The sequence below is a fragment of the Nycticebus coucang genome, chromosome 3, assembly GCF_027406575.1.
Source record: "Nycticebus coucang isolate mNycCou1 chromosome 3, mNycCou1.pri, whole genome shotgun sequence".
Lineage (NCBI taxonomy): Eukaryota > Metazoa > Chordata > Mammalia > Primates > Lorisidae > Nycticebus > Nycticebus coucang.
Genome location: NC_069782.1, coordinates 99,018,369 through 99,043,371, shown reverse-complemented (window position 1 = coordinate 99,043,371; position 25,003 = coordinate 99,018,369). Strand labels below are relative to the sequence as shown.

Here is a 25,003-nt window from a genome sequence, read left to right as displayed (position 1 = left end):
CTGGTTTTGAACCTATAACTTCAGGCAATCCACTGTTCTCGGCCTCCCAGTGTGCTAGGATTACAAGGTGTGAGCCACCATACCCAGACTATTCAATTATTATTATTATTTTTTTTTTTTTTTGTAGAGTCAGAGTCTCACTGTATCGCCCTCGGTAGAGTGCTGTGGCGTCACACGGCTCACAGCAACCTCTGACTCTTGGGCTTAAGTGATTCTCTTGCCTCAGCCTCCCGAGCAGCTGGGACTACAGGCGCCCGCCACAACACCCGGCTATTTTTTTGTTGCAGTTTGGCCGGGGCTGGGTTTGAACCCGCCACCCTCGGCATATGGGGCCAGTGCCCTACTCACTGAGCCACAGGTGCTGTCCTATTATTATTATTATTTTTTTAATTTTAGAGACAGAGTCTCACTTTGTCACCCTCTTTAGATTTCTGTGACGTCACAGCTCACAGCAACCTCCAGCTCTTGGGCTTAGGTGATTCTCTTGCCTCAGCCTCCCAAGTAGCTGGGACCACAGGTGTCCACCACAATGCCCAGCTATTTTTTTTTTTTTTTTTGCAGTGTGGCTGGGGCCGCATTTGAACCCATCACCCTCGGTATATGGGACTGGTCCCCTACTCACTGAGCCACAGGCGCCACCCAGAGTATTCAGCTATTTTTTTTTTTTTGTAGAGACAGAGTCTCACTTTATGGCCCTCAGTAGAGTGCCATGGCCTCATACAGCTCACAGCAACCTCCAACTCCTGGGCTTAAGCGATTCTCTTGCCTCAGCCTCCTGAGTAGCTGGGACTACAGGTGCCCGCCACAACGCCCGGCTATTTTTTTTTTTTTTGGTTGCAGTTTGGCCGGGGCCGGGTTTGAACCCGCCACCCTCGGCATATGGGGCCAGCGCCTTACTGACTGAGCCATAGGCACCTCCCCTATTCAGCTATTTTTTATGAATTCATAGCAAGACACCAACATTTATCTCCTGCAAACTCCTTTGTTCCTCTTCCTAGTCAGTCTACTCCTCTCCATCCAAGTGACTGGGAATCTGACCATTATCGCCACAAGTTACTTTTGTCTTTTCTATACTTTTTGGAATTATATAGAATATACTATTTTTTTTTTTTTTTTTGTAGAGACAGAGTCTCACTGTACCGCCCTCGGGTAGAGTGCCGTGGCGTCACACGGCTCACAGCAACCTCTAACTCCTGGGCTTCCGCGATTCTCTTGCCTCAGCCTCCCTAGTAGCTGGGACTACAGGCGCCCGCCACAACGCCCGGCTATTTTTTTTTGTTGTTGCAGTTTGACCGGGGCTGGGTTTGAACCCGCCACCCTCGGCATGTGGGGCCGGGGCCCTACTCGCTGAGCCACAGGCGCCGCCAATATACTATTTTTTTTTTATGCTGGCTTCTTATACTCTGGGATAAATACATAGAAAGATAGATGGACCTGGGGTGGTGGCTCCTGCCTGTAATCCTAGCACACTCTGGGAGGCCTAGGTGGGTGGATTGTCTGATTTCACAGGTTGGAGACCTGCCTGAGCCAGACTGAGACTTCATCTCTTAAAAAATAAATAAATAAAATAGCCAAGGCTCAGTGCCCATTGCACAGTGGTTACAGCACTGGCCACATGGACTGAAGGTGGCAGGTTCAAACCCAGCCTGGGCCTGCTAAAACAACAATGACAACTGCAACAACAAAAAAAATAGCCATGACATTGTGGTAGGTGCCCTCAATCCCAGCTACTGGGGAGGCTGAGGCAAGAGAATTGCCTAAGAGTTTGAGGTTGCTATGAGCTGTGATGCCAAAGCACTCTACAGCGGGGGAAATAGTGAGACTCTGTCTTAAAAAAAAAAAAAAAAAATAGCCAAACACTGTGGCTGGTGCCTGTAGTCTCAGCTACTTGGGAGGCTGAAGCAAGATAATCATTTAAGCCCAAGAGTTTGAGGTTGCTGTGAGCTGTGACACTAGAGTACTCTAGCCAAGGTGACAAAGTGAAACTGTCTTTAAAAACAAAATAAATAAATAAAAGAGGGCAGCACCTGTGGCTCAGTGAGTAGGGCACTGGCCCCATATACCAAGGGTGGTGGGTTTGAACCTGGCTCCAGCCAAATTGTAACAGAAAATAGCCGGGCGTTGTGGGTACCTGTTGTCCCAGCTATTCAGGAGGCTGAGACAACGGAATTGCCTAAGCCCAAGAGTTGGAGGTTGCTGTGAGCAAGAAAGATAGATGGATTTGAAGGTTTTTTTTATTTTTGAGACAGAGCTTCAAGCTGTTGCCCTGAGTAGAGTGGCATGGCGTCACAGCTCACAGCAACCTCCCACTACTGGGCTCAAGCGATTCTCCTGCCTCCGCCTTTTTTTTTTTTTTAATGGCGTTGGCATATCATACCTGTAATGCTAGCACTGTTGGAAGTTGAGGCAGGAGGATTGTTTGAGGCCAGAAGTTCAAGACTATCATAACCAAGAGCCAGACCTGGTCTCTATAAAAAATAGAAAACTCAAGGCCGGTGCAGTGGCTCATGCCTATAATCCCAGCACTCTGGGAGGCTGAGGGGAGGCTCACTGGATTGCCTGAGTTCACAGGATCAAGACCAGCCTGAGCCAGAGCTAGATCCCCATCTCTGAAAATAGCCAGGCGCTGTGGCAGGCACCTGTAGTCTCAGCTACCTAGGAGGCTGAGTCAAGAGATCAGTTGAGTCAAAGAGTTTGTGGTTGCTGTGAGCTATGACACCACCTCACTCTACTAAGGCAACAAAGTGAGACTCTGTCTCAAAAAAAAAAAAAAAATCAAACAACAAAAAAAAGCTTCATTCTCCACAGCTTGCAGAACTGTAAGAAATAAATATTTATAACAACGACAACAACAACAACAACAAAAAAAAACAAAACAGCTTAAGGTAGGATAGGTGGCTCATACCTATAATCCTAGCACTCCAGGAGCCTCAGACAGGTAGATTGCCTGAGCTCAGGAGTACCAGACCAGCCTGAGCGAGAGTGAGACCCTGTCTCTAAAAATAAATAGCTATGGCTCGGCTCCCATAGCGCAGTGAGTAGGGCGCCAGCCACATACACCAAAGGTGGTGGGTTCGAGCCCAGCCCAGGCCTGCAAAACAAAGACAACTGCAACCAAAAAAAAAAAAACAGCAAAAAAAATAGTGTGGTGGGCATCTATAGTCCCAGCTACTTGCGAGGCTGAGGCAAGAGAATCGCTTATGCACAAGAGTTTAAGATTGCTGTGAGTTGTGACATTACGGCACTCTACTGGGGACAACATAGTGAGACTCTGTCTCAATAAAAAAATAAAAATTGGGCGGCTCCTGTGGCTCAAAGGAGTAGGGCGCCAGCCCCATATGCCAGCGGTGGCGGGTTCAAACCGAGCCCTGGCCAAAAACTGCAAAAAAAACATAGGGCGGTGCCTGTGGTTCAGTGGGTAGGACACGGCCCCATATACTAAGGGTGGCAGGTTCAAACCTGGCTGCAGCCATACTGCAACAACAAATAGCCGCGTGTTGTGGTGGGCACCTGTAGTCCCAGCTACTTGGAAGTCAGAGGCTAAAGCACACGGATTTGCTTGACCCCAAGAGTTTGAGATTCTTGTGAGCTATGATACCATGGCACTGTACAGAGGGAGACAAAGTGAGACTCTGTCTCAAAACAAACAAACAAACAAAACCCAGCTTTACTGAGATATAAATTTCATAAGTGGAATCATATACTATATGCTATTTTGTTAGTAGCTTTTTTCTCTTGGCATAATGTTTCCAATGTTCAACCATATTTTAGTATGTATCAGTACCTAAATATTTTTTCTGAATGATGTTCCATTGTATGTATATAGCTCTTATTTATTTATATTTTATTATTATTATTATTTTTTTTTTTGCAGTTTTTGGCTGGAGCCAGGTTTAAACCCATCACCTTTGGTATATGGGGCCGGCACCCTACTCCTTAAGCCACAGGTGCCACCCTATTTATTTATTTTTTGAGACGGAGTCTCAGTTTGCACCTTTGGTAGAGTACCTTTGCATTATAGCTCACAGCAACCTCAAACTTTTGGGCTCAAGCAATTATCTTGTATCAGCCTCCCAAGTAGCTGGGACTGTAGGTGCCAGTCAAAATGCCTGGCTATTTTTTTTTTAAAGAGACGTGGTCTCTCACTTGCTCAGGTTGTTCTGGAACCTGTGAGCTCAGGCAATCTACCTGCCTTGGCTTCCTAGAGTGCTGGGATTACAGGCCTGAGCCACTGTGCCCGGCCCTATATAGCTCATTTTATATATCTGAGTTCACCAGTTGATGGCCATCTCTCCCCCTGCCCCTTTGGGCTACTGTGAAAAATTCTGCTATGATCATTTATATGCAATGTTTCGTGTAGACATGTTTTTATTTCTTGAGTACATACAAGGGATGGGATTGCTGGGTCATATTATTGGGATTCAGGGAATTGTCTACATTCTTGGTTCCCGGTGTGCTCGTGGTGAAGAATGACCAAAGCCACCAAAAGCAAGGCAAACATGAATCAAAATGTATTGAGGAAGAGAAAGGTTTATAGATTAAGAATGAGGCATAGGTATACAGAGTAAGCCATGCTGGTCATAGACCCCAGAGGGCCTGTCTATGTTATCACTGCACAGAAAAGTCTGGGGTCCGTTTTTTTGTTTGTTTGTTTGTTGGGTTTTTTTGGTTATAGTTGTCATTGTTGTTTGGCAGGCCTGGCCTGGATTCAAACCCAGCAGCTCTGGTGTATGTGGCTGGTGCCTTAGCCACTTGAGCCACAGGCGCCAAGCCCTGGGGTCCTGTTTTAATTATACTGTGGGCTGTGGCCCTCCTCCTGAAACCATTGTGATGAACAGTTAACATTGTCATAATTAGGTCTAAGTCACTTTCCAAATGTTATGGTGGCTGGCTCGGGGGCTTTCCTCTGTTCTGGCATTGGAGCAAGGTGGGGCAACACTAAGGTGGCCCATCTTTGTCCTTCTTCCCAGGTGGGACAATTCATCCAAGCACCCCAAAGGCAGAGCACCAATTTTGTCCTTTTTTCCTTAGGAGAGCTGGAATTCTAACTATCTACCTAATAATATGTTAATTCTATATTTAACTTCTAGAGGAACTGCCAGACTTTTGCAAAGCATCGTTTTACATTGCCATTTGCAATGTCTGAGCAGTGGAATCTCTCTACATCCTGGCTGACACTTGTTAAAGATCCATCTTAAAAATTTTAGATGGGTGTATAATTTAGGAGGGTATAGTGGAATCTTGGGTGGTTAATGATATTTATCATGTTTCCTGTGCCCATTGGACATTTGTGTATCTTTGGAAAATTGTCTTTGTTTTTTTTGACAGTAGGTCTCATCAATGAATGTTTCCTTCTGCTGGTAATAAAATGGTAATTGGTAAAGTTACCAGTCTGGGAGTTCTTGGCCCTCTGCAGCCTTCAACTCCTAGCCTCAAGCCATTCTCCTCCCTCCACCTCCCAAGTTGCTGAGACTTGTGGCTGGAGGCATCACACCTGTCTCTTCTATAGATTTTTAAATTGAACTAGTTGTATTTTTATTATTAGATCATTATAGCACTTTATGCATCTGCCTCACCAGTCTCTTATCACATGTCTGATCTACAGATTTTTCTCTCTTAAGGTGGGTTATCCTTTGACTTTCGTGGTAATTTGTTGGGAAGTTTTAATTTTTGATTATGACACGTTGATCTTTTTCTATGGTTGCTTGTGTTTTTGGTGTCATATTTTAAAAACTGGTTGTCCAAATACACAAACATTTATATTTGTTGTATTTCTTAAGAAATTTATAGCTTAGCTAGCCGGGCGCCTGTAGTCCCAGCTGCTTGGGAGGCTGAGGCAAGAGAATCGCTTAAGCCCAGGAGTTGGAGGTTGCTGTGAGCTGTGTGAGGCCACAGCACTCTACAGAGGGCCATAAAGTGAGACTCTGTCTCTACAAAAAGAAAAAAAAAAGAAAATTTATAGCTTAGCTATTATTTCAAGATCTTTGATCCATTTTAATTTTGTATTTGGTATGATACGGGGGTCTGACTTCTTTCTTTTGTATTTGGATATCTAGTTGTCCCAATGCAATTTGTTGAAAAGACTATTCTTGCCTCATTGAATTGTCTTGGCACTCAGCACAATATTGAGATTCATTAATTTTGCCTGTGTCAGTCTGTTCCCAGACAAAGAGGGTCTGGTTGCCTGTTACTGTTAGTGAAATGCAGAGGTGGGGATTAGGCCTAACCCTGTTATTACCAGAAGGCCAGAAATTCTGAAGAACAGTGAGCATAGTCTCTCAAAGACTACTCTGCCCTTCCATTTACAAAACCACAGTTTTATACATAAAAGTGTCAAGCAAGGCTCCACATCCATAGCTCAGTGGTTAGGGTGTCAGCCACATGCACCAGGGATGGTGGGTTCAAACCTGGCCCATGCCTGCTAAACAAAAAATAGCCGAGCATTTTGGTGGGTGCCTGTAGTCTCAGCTACTCGGGAGGGTGAGGCAAGGGAGTCGCCTGAGCTAAAAAGTTTGAGGTTGCTGTGCACTATAACACTATGGCAATCTACTGGGGTCTAACTATCGTAATGAGATTCTTATCTCCAAAAAAAAATAAAAAATAAAAAGAAAGAAATATGCAAATCTAGGCTCCACACCTGTGGCTCAGGCGGCTAAGGGGCCACATACACCCGAGCTGGAGGGTTCGAATCCAGCCCGGGGCCTGCCAAACAACAATGACGGCTGTAACCAAAAAAAAAAAATAGCCAGGCATTGTGGCAGGCACCTGTAGTCCCAGCCACTTGGGAGGCTCAGGCAAGAGAATTGCTTAAGCCCAGGAGTTGGAGGTTTCTGAGAGCTAAGATGCCATGGCACTCTACCCAGGGTGACAGCTTGAGGCTCTGTCTCAAAAAAAAAGAAAAAAATATGCAAATCTAGCCTCCACACCTGCAGCTCAAGCAGCTAAGGCACCAGCCACATACACCAGAGCTGACAGGTTAGAATCCAGCCCAGGCCTGCCAAACAACAATGACAATCTTAACTAGAAAATAGCTGGGCATTGTGGCGGGCGCCTGTAGTCCCAGCTACTTGGGAGGCTGAGGCAAGAGAATCGCTTGAGCCCAAGAGTTGAAGGTTTTTTTTTTTGTAGAGACAGTTTCACTTTGTCACCTTGGTAGAGTGCCGTGGCGTCACACATCTCACAGCAACCTCCAACTCCTGGGCTTAGGCGATTCTCTTGCCTCAGCCTCCGGAGTAACTGGGACTACAGGCCCACCACAACGCCCAGCTATTTTTTTGTTGCAGTTTGGCCGGGGCCAGGTTTGAACCAGCCACCCTTGGTATATGGGGCCTGTGCCCTGCCTGTAGCTCAGAGGCTAGGGCATCAGCCACATACAATGGGGCTGTTGGGTTTGAACATGGCCCGGGCCTGCCAAACAACAGTAACTACAACAACAACAACAACAAAAATAGCCGGGTGTTGTGGTGTGCACCTGTAGTCCCAGCTACTTGGAAGACTGAGGCTAGAGAATCGCTTAAGCCCAGGAGTTTGAGGTTGCTGTGAGCTGTGATGCTACGGCACTCTACCAAGGGCAACATAGTGAGATTCTATCTAAAATACATAAATAAATAAATAAATAATAATGGGCATAATTCGTGACCCATTATAACATTTCTAATTTGAAAAAATTAATCTACCAGGGCAAGGTAGCTCATGCCTGTGAAAGCACATGTAGTAAGAATAAGATGGAGTCGGGCAGGCTAGGGCAGACATGACACAGCTCATGTGGTTGGTTTAGGTTCTGCCTGACCTTCACCCTCTGCCTTCCATTTGACACAGCTGGTATGGTTGGTTTACGTCCTGCCTGACCTTCACCTCCTATCTGCCATTCTTACTGTTTTGTAAATTTACCTCCAACCCTAAAGATGCCTATCTCTAGTAGTTTAGGTCAATTGATCTAGGAGATTTTGATTTAGAAATGTTGTAGGTCACCGAGTTATGCTGATTATTATTTGGAATAGGGGTCTGTGTGGTCTTTACTTTTAACTTTTTTTTTTGTGATTTTTTTGGCCGGGGCTGGGTTTGAACCCGCCACCTCCGGCATATGGGACCGGCGCCGTACTCCTTGAGCCACAGGCGCCGCCCTACTTTTAACTTTTATGTATAAAAGTAATTTTGGAAATGGAAGAACAGAACTGTCTTGGAGAGGCTACTCTCACTGTTCTCTAGAATTCTGGTCTTCTGACCAAGTTTGGTGGACCTACCCCTGTCTCTGCATACTGACAGGCGACCTGACCCTCTCTGTCCAGTAACACCTATAATCTTAGCAATCTGAGAGGCCAAGGCAGGAGGATCCCTTGAGCTCAGGAGTGTGACACTAGTCCGAGCAAGAGCAAGACAGAAAAATCAGCTGGGCGTTGTGGTGGGCACTTCTAGCCTCAGCTACTTCAGAGTCTGAGGCACAAGTACTGCTTGAACCCAGTATGGCTAAAGCCATAGCACTCTAGCCTGGGAAACAGAGTGGGACTATCTCCAAAAAAAGAAAAACAGTAATCTCCTAAATCAATCATCCTAAACTACTCAGGATAAATGCTTTTAGGTTGAAGCTAAATATATACAACAACAAGAATGGGAGAGGGCGGCGCCTGTGGCTCAGTGAGTAGGGCACTGGCACCACATACCAAGGGTGGTGGGTTCAAACTCAGCCCCAGCCAAACTGCAGCAAACATAGCCAGGTGTTGGGCGGCGCCTGTGGCTCAGCGGGTAGGGCGCCGGTCCCATATGCCAGAGGTGGCGGGTTCAAACCCAGCCCCAGCCAAATTAAAAAAAAAAAAAAAAAAATAGCCAGGTGTTGTGGTGGCCGCCTATAGTCCCCGCTACTCGGGAGGCTGAGGCAAGAGAATCGCCTAAGCCCAAGAGCTGGAGGTTGCTGTGAGTTGTGTGATGCCACAGCACTCTACCGAGGGCGACAAAGTGAGACTCTTGTCTCTAAAAAAAATTGGAAGAGATGACTTGAAGGTATCATCTCAGGCCTAGCCACATTGTAGACCGTTTTTCTGGGTTCAACTCATTTGATTCTTTTTATTTCTGAGAAGTTTTCCATTGTAGGAATAGACCATACTTTGTTTATTCATTCTCTTGTTGATGGACATTTGGATTGTTTCTGGTTTGGGACTATTACAAATAAAGCTGTTATGAACATTCTTGTACATGGTTTTGGTTGTTTATTTTTTTTCTTCCCTTTGTATATTATACATTTTCATTTTTCTTGGATAAGTACCTAGAAATGGAATTGCTGAGTCATAGAATAGATGTTTAATTCTTTAAGGAAACTGCCAAACAATTTTTTTTTTTTTTTGAGACAGAGCCTCAAGCTGTCGCCCAGGGTAGAATGCCCTGGCACCACAGCTCACAGCAACCTCCAATTCCTGGGCTCAAGTGATTCTCCGGCCTCTGCCTTCCAAGTAGCTGGGACTACAGGCGTCCGCCACAACGCCTGGCTATATTTTTTTATTTTTTAATTTTTTTTATTTATTTTTTTATTTTTTGTAGAGACGGAGTTTCACTTTATGGCCCTTGGTAGAGTGCCGTGGCGTCACACAGCTCACAGCAACCTCCAACTCCTGGGCTGAAGCGATTCTCTTGCCTCAGCCTCCCAAGTAGCTGGGACTACAGGCACCCACCACAACGCCCGGCTATTTTTTGGTTGCAGTTCAGCCGGGGCCGGGTTTGAACCCACCACCCTCGGTATATGGGGCCGGGGCCTTACCGACTGAGCCACAGGCGCCGCCCGGCTATATTTTTTTAATTGCAGTTTGGTTGGCTGGGGTTGGAACCCTGCCACCCTCAGTATATGGGGCTGGCGCCCAACCCACTAAGCCACGGGTGCCGCCCAGAAGCGTTATTTTTATTTATTTATTTATTTATTGGGACAGAGTTTTATGTTGCCCTCAGAGTGCCATGACATCATAGTTCACAGCAACCTCAAACTCTTGGGCTTAAGCGATTCTCTTGCCTCAGCCTTCCAAGTAGCTGGGACTATAGGTGCCCGTCATAATGCCCGGCTATTTTTTGTTGCTGTTGTCATTGCTAACCAACGTTAGTTGGCCCAAGCTGGGTTTGAACCCGCTAACTTCCGTGTATGTGTCTGGCTCTGTAACCACTGTGCTTAGGGCCCCAAGCCTTTTTTAGTTTTTGTTTTTTTTTGCAATTTTTGTCCTGGACTGGATTTGAACCTACCACCTCCAGTATATGGGGCCGGCGCCCTACTCCTTTGAGCCACAGGCGCCACCCCTTTTTTTTTAATATATATTTTTTTTTTTTTTGAGAAAGAGTCACACTATGTCACCCTTGGTAGAGTGCCATGGTGTCACAGCAACCTCAAAGCCTTGGGCTTAAGTGATTCTGTTGCCTCCCCTCCCAAGTGGCTGGGACTACAGGTGCCCGCCACAACACTCGGCTATTTTTTTTTTTTTTTTGGTTGTAGCTGTCGTTGTTTGGCAGGCCCTGCCTGGGTTTGAACCTGCCAGCTCTGTTGTATGTGGCTGGCGCCCTAGACACTGAGCTACAGGTGCCCAGCTACCTGATTATTTATTTATTTTTTTTGCAGTTTTTGGCCGGGGCTGATTTTGAACCCACCACCTGCGGTATATGGGGCCGGTGCCCTACTCCTTGAGCCACAGGCGCCAACCCTACCTGCTTATTTTTTAATAATATTCTAACCTCAAAATAGTAGCATGTATTAAATTGCAATAACCCATCACTACTAAAAACAGGAAAAACTGAGGCAAGAGGAACAATTGAGTTTAGGAGTTGAGGTTGTTGTGAGCTCTGATAACACCATGGCACTCTACCCAGGGTGACAGCTTGAGACTCTGTTATCAAAAAAAAAATAATAGGGGCGGCGCCTGTGGCTCAGCGGGTAGGGCGCCGGTCCCATATGCCGGAGGTGGCGGGTTCAAACCCAGCCCCGGCCAAATTAAAAAAAAAAAAAAAAAAAAAGTGAGACTCTGTCTCTACAAAAAAAAAAAATAAAAATAAAAATAAAAAAAAAAAAAAAAATAATAGGTGGGCAGCGCCTGTGGCTCAGTGAGTAGGGCGCCGGCCCCATATGCCGAGGGTGGCGGGTTCAAGCCCAGCCCCGGCCAAACTGCAACCAAAAAATAGCCGGGCGTTGTGGCGGGCGCCTGTAGTCCCAGCTACTCGGGAGGCTGAGGCAAGAGAATCGCCTAAGCCCAGGAGTTGGAGGTTGCTGTGAGTTGTGTGACGCCACGGCACTCTACCAAGGGCAGTAAAGTGAGACTCTGTCTGTACAAAAAATAAAAAAATAATAGGCTCAGCGCCTACTATAGCACAGTGGTTATAGCGCCAGCCACATGCGCCGAGGCTGGCCGGTTTGAGCCCGGCCTAGACCAGCTAAACAACAATGACAACTGCAACAACAAAAAAAATAGCCATGTGTTGTGTCTGGTGCCTGTAGTCCTCAGCTACTTGGGAGGCTGAGGCAAGAGAATCGCTTAAGCCCAAGAGTTGGAGGTTGCTCTGAACTGTGACGCCACAGCACTCTACCTGGGGCAACATAATGAGAAATATTTATTTGATGCCACTGCACTCTACCAAGGGCGACATAATGACATATTTTCTTTAAAAAATTAAATAAATAGGGGTGGCGCCTGTGGTTCAGTGAGTAGGGCACCCGCCCCATATACCGAGGGTGGGGGGTTCAAATCCAGCCCCGGCCAAACTGCTACAAAAAAAAATAGCCGGGCATTGTGCCTGTAGTCCCAGCTACTTGGGAGGCTGAGGCAAGAGAATCGCCTAAGCCCAGGAGTTGGAGGTTGCTGTGAGCTGTGTGATTTCCACGGCACTCTACCGAGGTGACAAAGTGAGACTCTGTCTCAAAAAAAAATAAATAAATAAAAAATAATCATAATTTCTGAATCATACTCTATGATAATTTGAAAAGCATGGTTGTTGTTTTTTTTCTTTTTCGAGTCCAAGTCTCACTTGCCTCAGCCTCTTCAGTAGCTGAGACGACAGGTATGTGCCACTGTGCCTGGCTAGTTTTCTTCTCTCTTTTTTTTTTTTTTTTTTTTTTTTAGTTTTCTTCTCTTTTTAGTAGACAGGTCTTGCTCTTGCTCAGGCTATTCTTAAACTCCTGAGCTCAAGCAATCCACCTGCCTCACCCTCCCAGAGTACTTGGTTTACAGGTCTGAGCCATTGGGCCAGGCCAAGCATACATTATTTTAAAAAGCTATTTTTTGCCAGTTGAATTTGTTTTTGTTTTTTGCCATTTGAATTTGGAAAGGTGAAAGAACAAGGTCAGGTTGTGGCGGGCGCCTGTAGTCCCAGCTACTTGGGAGGCTGAGGCAAGAGAATCACCTAAACCCAGGAGTTAGAGGTTGCTGTGAGCTGTGACACAACAGCACTCTACTGAGGGTTATAAAGTGAAACTCTGTCTCTACAAAAAAAAAAAAGAAAGAAAGAACAAGGTCAGTAAATGTGGGGAACCCGAGTTGTATTGGGGCAGTTGTGGCACTTAGAAAATAAGTGGGTTCTATGTATCTGAAGAGCATTTTGGCTAGAATCTTCAACGTATACATGCCTACTTTAATTTAAAGAAATGAAGGACGGTTTTAAAATGTAAGAAGTGGAAAAATAAAGCAGGTTACAAAATGACGTCTATGGCATTTCGTGGTTTGTTTTAAAGACTCAGGCCTTTAGTTACAGCACTTTTGGAGGGTGAGGTGGGAGGACTGCTTGAGCCTGTGAAAAGACCAGCCTGGGTGACATCATGAAACTATCTCTAGAAATGAACTTTTTTTTTTTTTGTGGTTTTTGGCCGGGGCTGGGTTTGAACCCGCCACCTCCAGCATATGGGACCGGCGCTCTACTCCTTGAGCCACAGGCGCCACCCTCTAGAAATGAACTTTTAACTTTTAGCTGAGCATGGCGGCACACACCTATAGTCCTAGTTAGGGAAGGTTGAAGCAGAAGAGCAAGAGGATGTGAGACCAGGAATTTGAGGTTGCAGTGAGCTGTGATGAGGCCACTGTGTTACCAGACAAAGGGGTCTAGCAGCTTGCTAAAGGCCAAGCCAATAGGCAGAGATAGGGTTTAGGTCCAACAAGCTTTAATTTTCAGAAGACCAGCAATTCTGGAGAACAGTGAGAGTATCCTCTACAAGATTGTTCTTCTTTTCCATTTCCAAAATCACAGTTTTATACATAAAAGTTCAAAGCAAGGAACACATTAATCCTTATCTTTTTTTTTTTTTTTTTTTTTGGCCGGGGCTAGGTTTGAACCTGCCACCTCCGGCATATGGGACCGGCACCCTACTCCTTGAGCCACAGGCGCCGCCATTAATCCTTATCTTAAACTAATCAGCATAATCCAGTGACCTATTACAACAATTCCAATTCAAAAGTTAATCTCCTAAATCAATCCTCCTAAACTACTCAAGATAGGCATCTATAGGGTGGGAGGTAAATTTACAAAACAATAAGAATGGAAAAGGGAGGCCCCTGTGGCTCAGTGAGCAAGGCGTCGGCCCCATATGCCGAGGGTGGCAGGTTCAAACCCAGCCCCGGCCAAACTGCAAAAACAACAAAAAAAATAGCTGGGTGTTGTGGTGGCCGCCTGTAGTCCCAGCTACTCGGGAGGCTGAGGCAGAAGAATCGCCTAAGCCCAGGAATTGGAGGTTGCTGTGAGCTGTGTGATGCCACGGCACTCTATCGCGGGCAATAAAGTGAAACTCTGTCTCTACAAAAAAAAAAAAAAAAAAAGAATGGAAAAAATGAGAAGAAGGTCAGGTAGGATCTAAACTGACCCCACCAGCTGTGTTGTCTCTGCCCTAGCCTGACTGACTTCATCTTATTCTCAATACATGCAAACTCTCAACTCTAGCCTGGGTAGCAGAGTATGACCCTGTTTTCAAAGAAAATAAATTTTGAATTAAAATAAAAAATAGGCTCGGGGCCTGTGGCTCAAGTGGCTAAGACGCCAGCCACGTACACCTGAGTTGGCAGGTTCGAATCCAGCCTGGCCCCGCCAAACAACAATGACGGCTGCAACCAAAAAAAAATAAAATAGCTGGGCGTTGTGGCAGGGGCCTGTAGTCCCAGCTCCCTGGGAGGCAGAGGCAGGAGAATCGGAGAATCACTTGAGCCCAGGAGTTGGAGGTTGCTGTGAGCTATGATGGCACAGCACTCTACCCAGGGGGACAGCTTCAGGCTTTGTCTCAAAAAAAAAATAAATAAATATTAAAATAAAAAACAAAGTGTAACTTTAGGATTAAAGAACAGAGTGATTAGCATGCTGGACATTATTAAATCCACTCCCCATCTATAAAAGTTCCATTTAAAGTCAACCCTTGAGGGAGAAAAGGGGCCATAAGGTAAGGGTTATGGACTCAGTCTATGATAGGTTTATCTTTTATTTGGATATGGTCTGAATTTTCTTTTTTAATCAATTTTATTTTATGGACTGCTTCACGAATTTGCGTGTTGTCCTTGGGCAGGGGCCATGCTAATCTTCTGTGTATCATTCCAATTTTAGTGTATGTGGTGCTGAAGCAAGCACTGAAATGTTGTTTTTTTTTTTTTGCAGTTTTTGGCTGGGGCTGGACTTGAACCGCAACCTCCGGCGTATGGGGCCTGTGCCCTACTCCTTTGAGCCACAGGTGCCGCTTGCAAGCACTGAAATTTTTTAAACTATTGTAAAAATAGTACAGAAAGTCCTCTTACACACTTTACTCAACATTGCCATATGTTAACATCTTACATAACCTTAGTGCCGTGATCAAAGCCAGGATGTTAACATTGAAAAGATAGTATTTTGGGCGGCGCCTGTGGCTCAAGGAGTAGGGCGCTGGTGCCATATGCCGGAGGTGGCAGGTTCAAACCTAGTCCCGGCCGAAAAAAAAAAGAAAAGATAGTATTTTTTTTTGTGATTTTTTTTTTTTTTTTTTTTTGGCCGGGGCTGGGTTTGAACCCGCCACCTCCGGCATATGGGATCGGCGCCCTACTCCTTTAGCCACAGGCGCCGCCCGAAAAAATAGTATTAACTCATATGTGGCCAGTTTTCCCACTAATGTCTTTTTCTGGATGTAGGATTCAGTGTAGGGTCTCTCGTTGCATTTAGGTGTGATTATCCCTTAATCTGTGAACTGCAATGTTCCTCAGTGTTTCTTTGTCTTTCCTTATATTAGTACTTTTCAAGAATTTTGATTGTTTATTTTGTGAAATGTGCTTCAAATTGGGTTTGCTTGGTATTTCCTCATAATTAGATTTAGTACAAGCAATTTTGACAATAACTCACAAAAGTTATGTACCTGACTGTGTATCATATAGAAGATCTCATATCTGAATTAACTTTACTCTCTTGGCTTATCCCTCTGCCAAGTGTCTTTTCTCTAAGATTACTGTTTCCCTTTGTAATTAATGAATATCTTGGCTGGGCACGGTGGCTCATGCCTGTAATTCTAGGCAGGTGGTTAGCTTGAGCTCACAAGTTTAAGACCAGCCTGAGCAAAAGTGAGACCCTTTCTCTATTAAAAATAGAAAAACTAGCTTGGCGCCTGTGGCTCAGTGGTTAGGGTGCCAGCCACATACACTGAGGTGGGCAGGTTCGAACCTGGCCCAGGCCTGCTAAACAACAATAAGAACTGTAACAAAAAAATAGCTGGGTATTGGGCGGCGCCTGTGGCTCAGTCAGTAGGGCGCCGGCCCCATATACCGAGGGTCGCGGGTTCAAGCCCGGCCCCGGCCAAACTGCAACCAAAAAATAGCCGGGCGTTGTGGCGGGCGCCTGTAGTCCCAGCTACTCGGGAGGCTGAGGCAAGAGAATCGCTTGAGCCCAGGAGTTGGAGGTTGCTGTGAGCTGTGTGAGGCCATGGCACTCTACCGAGGGCCATAAAGTGAGACTCTGTCTCTACAAAAAAAAAAAATAGCTGGGTATTGTGGGGGGTACCTGTAGCCCCAGCTACTTGGGAGGTTGAGGCAAGAGAATCGCTTAAGCCCAGGAGTTTGAGGTTGCTATGAGCTGTGATGCTATGACACTCTACTGAGGGTAACATGGTGAGCCTCTGTCTCAAAAAATAAATAAATAAATAAATAACATAGAAAACTGAGGCAAGAGGATCGCTTCAGCCCAAGTTGGAAATTGCTGTGAGGTATGATGCCAGTGCTCTTTATCCAGGGTGATAGGTTAAGACTCTGTCTCAAAAAAAAAAAAGTCTTCTGGGGAGATACTTGGAGAACATTCAAATACTCCATTTTTCATCATATTCAGTATTGATAGACAAATTTTATTTTATTTATTTTTATTTTTTTGTAGAGACAAGAGTCTCACTTTACTGCCCTCGGTAGAGTGCCGTGGCGTCACACGGCTCACAGCAACCTCCAGCTCTTGGGCTTATGTGATTCTCTTGCCTCAGCCTCCCGAGCAGCTGGACTACAGGCGCCTGCCACAACGCCCAGCTATTTTTTTGTTGTTGCAGTTTGGCTGGGGCTGGGTTTGAACCCACCACCCTCAGCATATGGGGCCGGCGCCCTACTCACTGAGCCACAGGTGCCGCCCAAATTTTATTTTTTTTGAGACAGCTGTCAAGCTATCACCCTGGGTAGGGTGCTATGGTGTCACAGCTCACAGCAACCTCAAACTTTTGGGCTTAAGTGATTCTCATGCCTTAGCCTCCCAAGTAGCTGGGACTATAGGCAACGCCCAGCTACTTTTTATTACAGTTGTCGTTGTTTAGCTGGCCTGCACCAGGTTTGAACCCATCAGCTTTGGTGTATGTGGCTAGCTCTGTAACCAATGTGCTACAGGAGCTGAGCCCACAATTTTTTTTTTTTTTGTAGAGACTGAGTCTCACTTTATGGCCCTTGGTAGAGTGCAGTGGCATCACAGCTCACAGCAACCTCCAACTCCTGGACTTAGGCGATTCTCTTGCCTTGGCCTCCCGAGTAGCTGGGACTACAGGCTCCCACCACAACGCCCAGCTATTTTTTTGTTGCAGTTCACCGGGGCCAGGTTTGAACCCGCCACCCTTGGTATAAGGGGCCAGTGTCCTACTCACTGAGCCACAGGCGCTGCCCCACAATTTTTTTTCTTTTTTTTTTGTTTTTTGGCCAGGGCTAGGTTTGAACCCGCCACCTCTGGCATATGGGACCGGCTTCCTACTCCTTGAGCCACAGGCGCCGCCCCACAATTTTTTTTTTTAATTGAGTCTCACTCTGTCACCCAGGGTAGAGTGCCTTGGCATCAGCTATTGATCAGCCTTGGGCTCCCAGAGAGCTACAATTATAAGCATGAGCCATACCATTTGACCGAGACAATTTTCTTCTCATCTAATTTTTTTGTTTTTTGTTTTTGAGACAGTCTCACTTTGTCACCCTTCGTAGAGTGGCATCACAGCTCACAGCAAGCTCTAGCTCTTGGGCTTAGGTGATTCTTTTGTCTCAGCCTCCCTAGTAGCTGAGACTACAGGCGCCAGCCACAACCCCAGGCTATATTTTTTTGTTGTTGCAGTTTGAACAGGGCCGGATTCGAACCTGCTACCCTTGGTATATGGGGCAGGTGTCCTACTCACTGAGGCACAGGCGCCGCCAATATATTTATTTATTTATTTTTTGAGACAGAGGCTCACTATGTCCCCTGCTGTAGAGTATTGTGACATCACAGTTCACAGCAACCTCAAACTTTTGGGCTCAAGCAATTCTCTTGTCTCAGCCTCTCAAGTAGCTTGGACAACAGGCGCCCGCCACAACTCCCACCTATTTTTTTGTTGCAGTGGTTTAGCTGTTGTTTAGCTGGTCCGGGCTGAGTTCAAACCCACCAGCCCCAGTGTATGTGGCTGGCGCCATAACTACTATGCTCCGGGTGCCCAGCCGCCTCCTGCAGTTATTATTGTTTACCAAATGATCATTTTCTTTTTTTTTTTTTTTGTAGAGACAGAGTCTCACTTTATGGCCCTCGGTAGAGTGCCGTGGCCTCACACAGCTCACAGCAACCTCCAACTCCTGGGCTTAAGCGATTCTCTTGCCTCAGCCTCCCAACAAATGATCATTTTCTATTCCTACCATTCCTTTTACATTTATTAATGGAAGTTTTACTGCAAGAAAGTGTTGTACCTTTTCTTCTACTTATTTATTCATTCAATTATTTATTGTATCATTATGGACTGATCCCTATTTTTTTTTCCTATGGGCTATAAATCATTACTGATGGATATTTGAAGGATTAAGGAAGAGTGTCTTCTACCTGCCATCTCAGGTTCCAAGAGATAAAAATAGGAGTAGTTGGGTGTTATCGTGGGTGCCTGTAGTCCCAGTTACTTGGGAGGCTCAGGCAAGGGAATCCCTTAAGCTTATCCCCGCCCCCGCAAAATAAGGACTGCTGGGTGGAAGGGTGGAGGGAACAGTATACTGTGCTGTTTGGAGATAATTATTTTACTATTACTTTGGGTACTTAGCAAGGTTGAGGAGTCATTTTGTGAAGGTTATGCAGTCAGAGTCCAGGCCTGGGCATCCCTTCAAAGCCTCTTCTAATTTTGAGAGCCTCTCAACAGCTTAAACAGAAAACACAGGTAGCCACTTCATAACTTTTTTTTTTTTTTTTTTGGCCGGGGCTGGGTTTGAACCCGCCACCTCCGGCATATGGGACCGGCGCCCTACCAGCTGAGCCACAGGCGCCGCCCAACACTTCATAACTTTTTTAACTACTAAGCTTATCTAGTCAGAGTTTTGCATGAAAGGATGTTTAGCCTTTGGTGTATCCTGTCAGGTAATTAGGAGAACCCAGCAGGAACCCCCAGGAAAGGGTGAAATGTGTAGATGCTCTATATGAATAATCTAAATATGCCATACCTAACATAGTCCACAACATTCGTGGAGCTGGGTCTCCCTTCTAAGAACAAACATAATGATGCATAAATACTCAAAGTGAGTTTTCCTAGAACGTAGAAAGAATTATTTAACTTTTTGGTGGTAGTTTCTACTAATAAGTACACTGTTGTGTGATTGGTTTCTTGTTGCCAACTCACGTCCTTTTTCATCACTTCTTCCTCTGAATTTCAGCCTAGAATTTTTTCCCACAGACATTTTCATATTTTTCAGTGGAATTCTTTGTTTAAAAATTGTTTTCTTGGGCGGCGCCTGTGGCTCAGTCAGTAGGGCGCTGGCCCCATGTACTGAGGGTGGCGGGTTCAAACCCGGCCCCGGCCCCGGCCAGACGGCAACCAAGAAATAGCCGGGCGTTGTGGCGGGCGCCTGTAGTCCCAGCTACTCAGGAGGCTGAGGCAGGAGAATCGCTTAGGCCCAGGAGTTGGAGGTTGCTGTGAGCTGTGTGATGCCATGGCACTCTACCGAGGGCCACAAAGTGAGACTCTGTCTCTACAAAAAAAAAAAAAAAAAAGTTGTTTTCTTAAAAAAAAAAATTGTTTTCTTGGGCGGCGCCTGTGGCTCAATGGAGTAGGGCGCCGGCCCCATATGCCGGAGGTGGTGGGTTCAAACCTAGCCCCGACCAAAAAAAAAAAAACTGCAAAAAAAAAAGAAAAATTGTTTTCTAGACTGGGCACTGTGGCTCAGGCCTGTAATCCCAGGACTCTGGGAGACTGAGGTAGGTGGATTGCTTGAGCTCCGGAGTTCAAGACCAGCCAGCCTGAGCAAAAGCAAGTGTAGCTGGGTGTGCAGGCAGGCGCCTATAATTCCAGCTTCTCAGGAGGCTGAGACAAGAGGATCACTTGAGCCCAAGAGTTTGACGTTGTTGTGAGCTATGAGGCCAGGGCACTGTACCAGGGGCTACAGAATGAGACTGTCTCAAATAAATTAATAAATAAAATTGTTGTCTTAGTTTCATTAGATTTTTTTTCTTTGTAGAAATTGGGTTCTATCATGTTGCTTAAGCTGGTCTCAAACTCCTGGCCTCAAGCAATTCTCCTGCTTAGGCCTCCCAAAGTTCTGGAATTACACATCTGAGTCACCACACTAGGCCTTTCAGTTGAATTCCACGTTGTCCCCACCCCTTCCATTTCCAAACTATGGTAATGAAGCAATATGACAAACAGTTTATTTTCTTATTATATGTTAATTTGCAATGTAACTGAAATTTTCTTTCCTTTAGTAGTTTGTAGTATTGGTCCCATTTATGACTGGCCCAACACTGGGTTTTTGTTCTTTTTCAATTTGTTAAGTTTAGAAGGTCTAAAATTTATTTGAATCTCTGCTCGCCAAGAATGTTCACTGCTGGCAAGGGTCCTTTGTTGACGGTATTTAATCCAGCTCTTAGTCCCTGTGACTGCCCTTTTCCAAGCTGATTTGTTTGCATCCACTTTGCAAGTAAAATACCAAGAGGCCTTGTAGGAATTGCTTCATTACTAATGTCCAAATGTATAACATCTGCTGAGGCTTCACCATGCCGGAACCTTGTGTTCTCAAAAGTCCCATTAGTTTCTACTGCTGTCATCTTATTTGTTAGTAGGCATCAAATCACATCATGTGTTAGTGGCTTAAGAGCAGACCACAAAAGGCTACTTGGCAATGTTCTGGAGAGGTGCCGATTAGCATTAGGTTGTAACTTTGTAATTCATAAACGAGGTGAGAAAATTCAGCAGTAACAGAAAGCCTTTAGTGTTCACAGACTAGGAAACCACCTCATATTCTGGTGTTATTTTCATTTTCATTAAAAGCCTTACATTTAGCTGTGTTAGTTTTCAGAACGCTCCTCAGTTGTATGGTTTAAAAATTCAGCATTCTTCTTGGTTATTGTAGAGCACCAATATTTTGGCAACTATGGAATTCAGAATATTGTTTATAACTGTCAAAAAAATATTTAAAAGGAGGGGAAGAAATGCAGTATCTTCTGTGTGTTTGTAGTGATTTATAATTGTAATATGTTTGGAACTGCTTTCATTTCTATATGTATTGATTTATTTCTATTATGAGATACATGGATGTATGAATGTCACAGAGGCTCTGCTGGAGTTTTTAAATTTGATTTGTTTTGGTTTTGTTTTTAGAGATGTCACCCAGGCTAGAATGCATGGTACACAGGTTATTAGAAAAGTTCCGAGATACATAATAATCAAGAAAGGGCCAGGCTCAGTGGCTCACACCTGTAATCCCAACACGTTGGGAGGCAGAGGTGGGTGGATTGCCTGAGCTCACCGGTTTGAGACCAGCCTGAGCTACTGTGAGACCCCATCTCTAACATCTCTAAAACTAGCTGGGCATTGTAGCAGACATCTGTAGACCCAGGCTGAGGCAAGAGAATCACTTGAGCCCAAGAGTTAGAAGGTTGCTATGAGCTATGACGCCTCAGCACTCTACCCGGGGGCAAGAAAGTGAGACTCTGTCTAAAAAAAAATCAAGAAAGATAAAATCCACGTGGATAGAAACAAATGAAGCCCTCACAGCAACACCCATAAATCAAAGAAGTTAAAACTTGCATGGGTGAATCAGAAAGGACACTATTGACTATGTCTCTTGGAAGTGAAATAATGGACCATAACATAGTCTGTCTAGGGCAGTGCCTGTGGCTCAGTGAGTAGGGCACTGGCCCCATATACCAGGGGTGGCAGGTTTGAACCTGGCGCCAGCCAAACTGCAACAAAAAATAACTGGGCATTGTGGCCGGTGCCTGTAGTTCCAGCTATCTGGGAGGCTGAGGCAAGAGAATCTCCTGGCGGCGCCTGTGGCTTAAGGAGTAGGGCGCCGGTCCCATATGCTGGAGGTGGCGGGTTCAAACCCAGCCCCGGCCAAAAAAAAAAAGAGAATCTCCTAAGCCCCAGAGCTGGAGGTTGCTGTGAACTTTGATGCTACAGCACTCCATGAGGGTGACAAAGTGAGACTCTGTCTCTAAAAAAAAAAAATAGTCTGTCTTAAAACTTTCATAGCTTTCGTAGTGACCTATATACAGTTATAGCTGACTGTAATCTCAAACTCCGGGTAGCAAATGATCCTCCACCTCAGCCTCCTGAGTAGCTGGGACTTGAGGCATGCACCACCATGCTTGGCAAAACTTGTTTCTTTTTTTTTTTTTTTTTTTTTTTTTTTAATTTGGCCGGGGCTGGGTTTGAACCCGCAACCTCCGGCATATGGGACCGGCGCCCTACCCGCTGAGCCACAGGCGCCGCCCGCAAAACTTGTTTCTTTTCTTCCTTGTTTTTTTTTTTTTTTTCTGGTAGAGACAAGGTGTTAATGTCTTGAACTCCTAGCCTCAAGTGATTCTCCCGCTGACCCTCCCAAAGGGTGGGACTATGGGCATCAGCACACTCATGCTTTTAAAATTCTTTTTATTATTTTATTTTACTATTATATTTTTTGAAGACAGAGTTTCACTATGTCATCCTCGGTAGAGTGCTGTAGTATCACAGCTCACAGCAACCTCAAACTCTTGGGCTCAAGCGATTCTATTGCCTCAGCCTCCCGAGTAGCTGGGACTACAGGCACCCACCACAATGCCCTGCTTTTTTTTTTGTTGCAATTGTTTACTGTTGTTTAAGTGGCCTGGGCCAGGTTCAAACCTGCCACTCTCGGTGTATGTGGCTGGCACCGTAACCACTGTGCTGTGGGCACCAAGCCAAGTTATGCTCTTTCTAAAAAAAAAATAATAATAATAATAATAACATTATATATATATACATATATATATGGTTTGGAGTGGTAGATTGTGCCTATAGTTGCAGCTTCTTGGAAGGCTGAGAAGGGAGGATTACTCCGAGCCCAGTAATTGAACAATGCAGTGAACTATGAGACACCACTGTACTCTTTCTAGCCAGGTAACAAAAACAGTCTGTCTCAGGTGGCGGGGAGGGGAAGGACTCTTTTACCTTCACCTTTTGTCCACTTTTTGGTAGATGAATATGTGGTCTTGGGGCTCTAGGATGGGTTGGAAAGGTATCAAATGACAAAAGGGCATTCTAGGTTGAGGTTTCTGTGACTTCAAGCAAGGTGGCTTAAAATAGCATCTGGCAAAGCTGGGGATGGGGATAGAATGGTGGCAAGAAACATTGTGTAAAAGTTGGCCAGAGTCTAAGAACTAGAAGGCTTGCTAGACTGAAAAAATGTGGCTTTTGCTATGGGGATTAGTGGTTTCCAAGTTCCCTTACTAAGGCTCTTTCCTTGGATTTTACCTCCAGACTTCACTGAATCTTGCAGAAGTAATTTAAAAACTGTAATTTTCTAAAATCCCCTTAGGTGATGTCATTGTTCAATCAGTACATAATGCAGCCGGAAGGAAAGAGATTTGCATTTTAGAATGAGCCCCTGGCAACTGCATTGTCTACTACTTGAAATTTGGGTAGCACAACTAGGAAACTGACTTTGTGAGTTCCCATCAATTAATTTAATTAATTTAATTTTAAACCTAAGCAATATCAAGTATTTTTCCTTGAAAAACAATTTTTTTTGGTGGGGGGTTTATTTCTTTTTTGTTTTGAGACAGTCTCACTTTGTTGCCCTCAGTAGAGTGTTATGGCCTCACAGCTCACAGCAACCTCCAACTCTTGGGCTTAAGAGATTCTCTTGCCTCAGACTCCCAAGTAGCTGGGACTACAGGTGCCTGCCACAACACCTGGTTATTTTTAGAGATGGGGTCTTGCTCTTGCTCAGGCTGGTCTCGAACCTGTATACTGAGGCAATCCACCCACCTCAGCATCCCAAAATGCTAGGATTACTTTACAGTCATGAGCTATTGCGCCTGGCCCTCTTTTTTAAAATTTGAATTGTATTTTTATCTGTACTATTTTTTTTAATTTCCAAATTAGTAGAAGGGTACAGATTTTTAGATTATATTATTCTCACTTCCAAGGTAAAGTTGCAGTTGTAAAAGAACTCCTGACGCAGGGGGCATGCTGTACACCCTTACATTGTGCCCATTAGGTGAGAGCCCACCAGATGTCCTGGTATCATTTCTGTTCTCTTAACCATGTGTAGAGCATGGCATAGGTATTCTAGAAATACTTGTTGAATTAATGAACTGAGACCTGGAGCAGGAATGGAGAACACAGGGTGGATGAAAGAGGTGTTAAGTAGATAGACTGCTGAAATTGGTGGTTGAAGTTGGGTCTTGAACTTAAGAAGCTTCTGAGGAGGGTGGCGCCTGTGGCTCAAAGGAGTAGAGGCTGGCCCCATATGCCGGAGGTGGTGGGTTCAAACCCAGCCCTGGCCAAAAACTGCAAAAAAAAAAGAAGCTTCTGAGAAGATTCATGGGTTACTAGATGGGTAACGGGGTCAAAGCAGGTATGAGGAAAGGGTAACTTGGTAAATGTTAGAAGTTGTGTTGATGTGGGAGTTATTAGCAAATAGGTGTAGGTTGAAGCCAAGAATGTGGATGAATGGGAATACTGGAGAAAGGGCAAATGGGACCATCATCACTTATAAGTGGGCAGAAGAGACAGCAAAGACAACTGAAATAATGAGTGGAGAATCAACGGGAAGATCCTAAAGAAACGATCAATAGTATCAAAAGATATTCTGTAAGTTCATTGAATTTTGTAACTGGTACTACAATGGTAAATCTTGACTAGTTTCAACAATGTAGTGCTGATAACAGCACCTAATTCTAGTAGGCTTAAGAGTACATGTTAGGCAGTGATTGCAGACAATATTTCTTTTTTTTTTTTTTGTAGGGACAGAGTCTCACTGTACCGCCCTCGGGTAGAGTGCATGGCGTCACACGGCTCACAGTAACCTCTAACTCTTGGGCTTATGCGATTCTCTTGCCTCAGCCTCCCAAGCAGCTGGGACTACAGGCGCCCACCACAACGCCCGGCTATTTTTTTTTTTGTTTTTTTGCAGTTTGGCCGGGGCTGGGTTTGAACCCGCCACCCTCAGCATATGGGGCTGGCGCCCTACTCACTGAGCTACAGGCGCCGGCCCCTGCAGACAGTATTTCAGAGGGCTTCAGTTGGGTAGGAGCTAAATATTCTTTTTCTTTCTTTCTTCTTCTTCTTCTTTTTTTTTTTTTTGTAGAGACAGAGTCTCACTGTACCGCCCTCGGGTAGAGTGCCGTGGCGTCACACGGC

At 45.1% G+C, this 25,003-nt stretch overlaps 1 protein-coding gene and 1 non-coding gene across 2 annotated transcripts in view; one reads left to right on the top strand and one right to left on the bottom strand.

Annotated features, from left to right (window-relative positions):
• TET1 (tet methylcytosine dioxygenase 1) overlaps positions 1-25,003 on the top strand; it is a 185,982-nt gene that overhangs the window by 86,243 nt on the left and 74,736 nt on the right. The gene's annotated exons all lie outside the window — the stretch shown is intronic.
• On the bottom strand, positions 14,453-14,559 carry LOC128582774 (U6 spliceosomal RNA). The gene has a single exon (XR_008379218.1). It is a non-coding gene; the product is annotated as a U6 spliceosomal RNA (small nuclear RNA).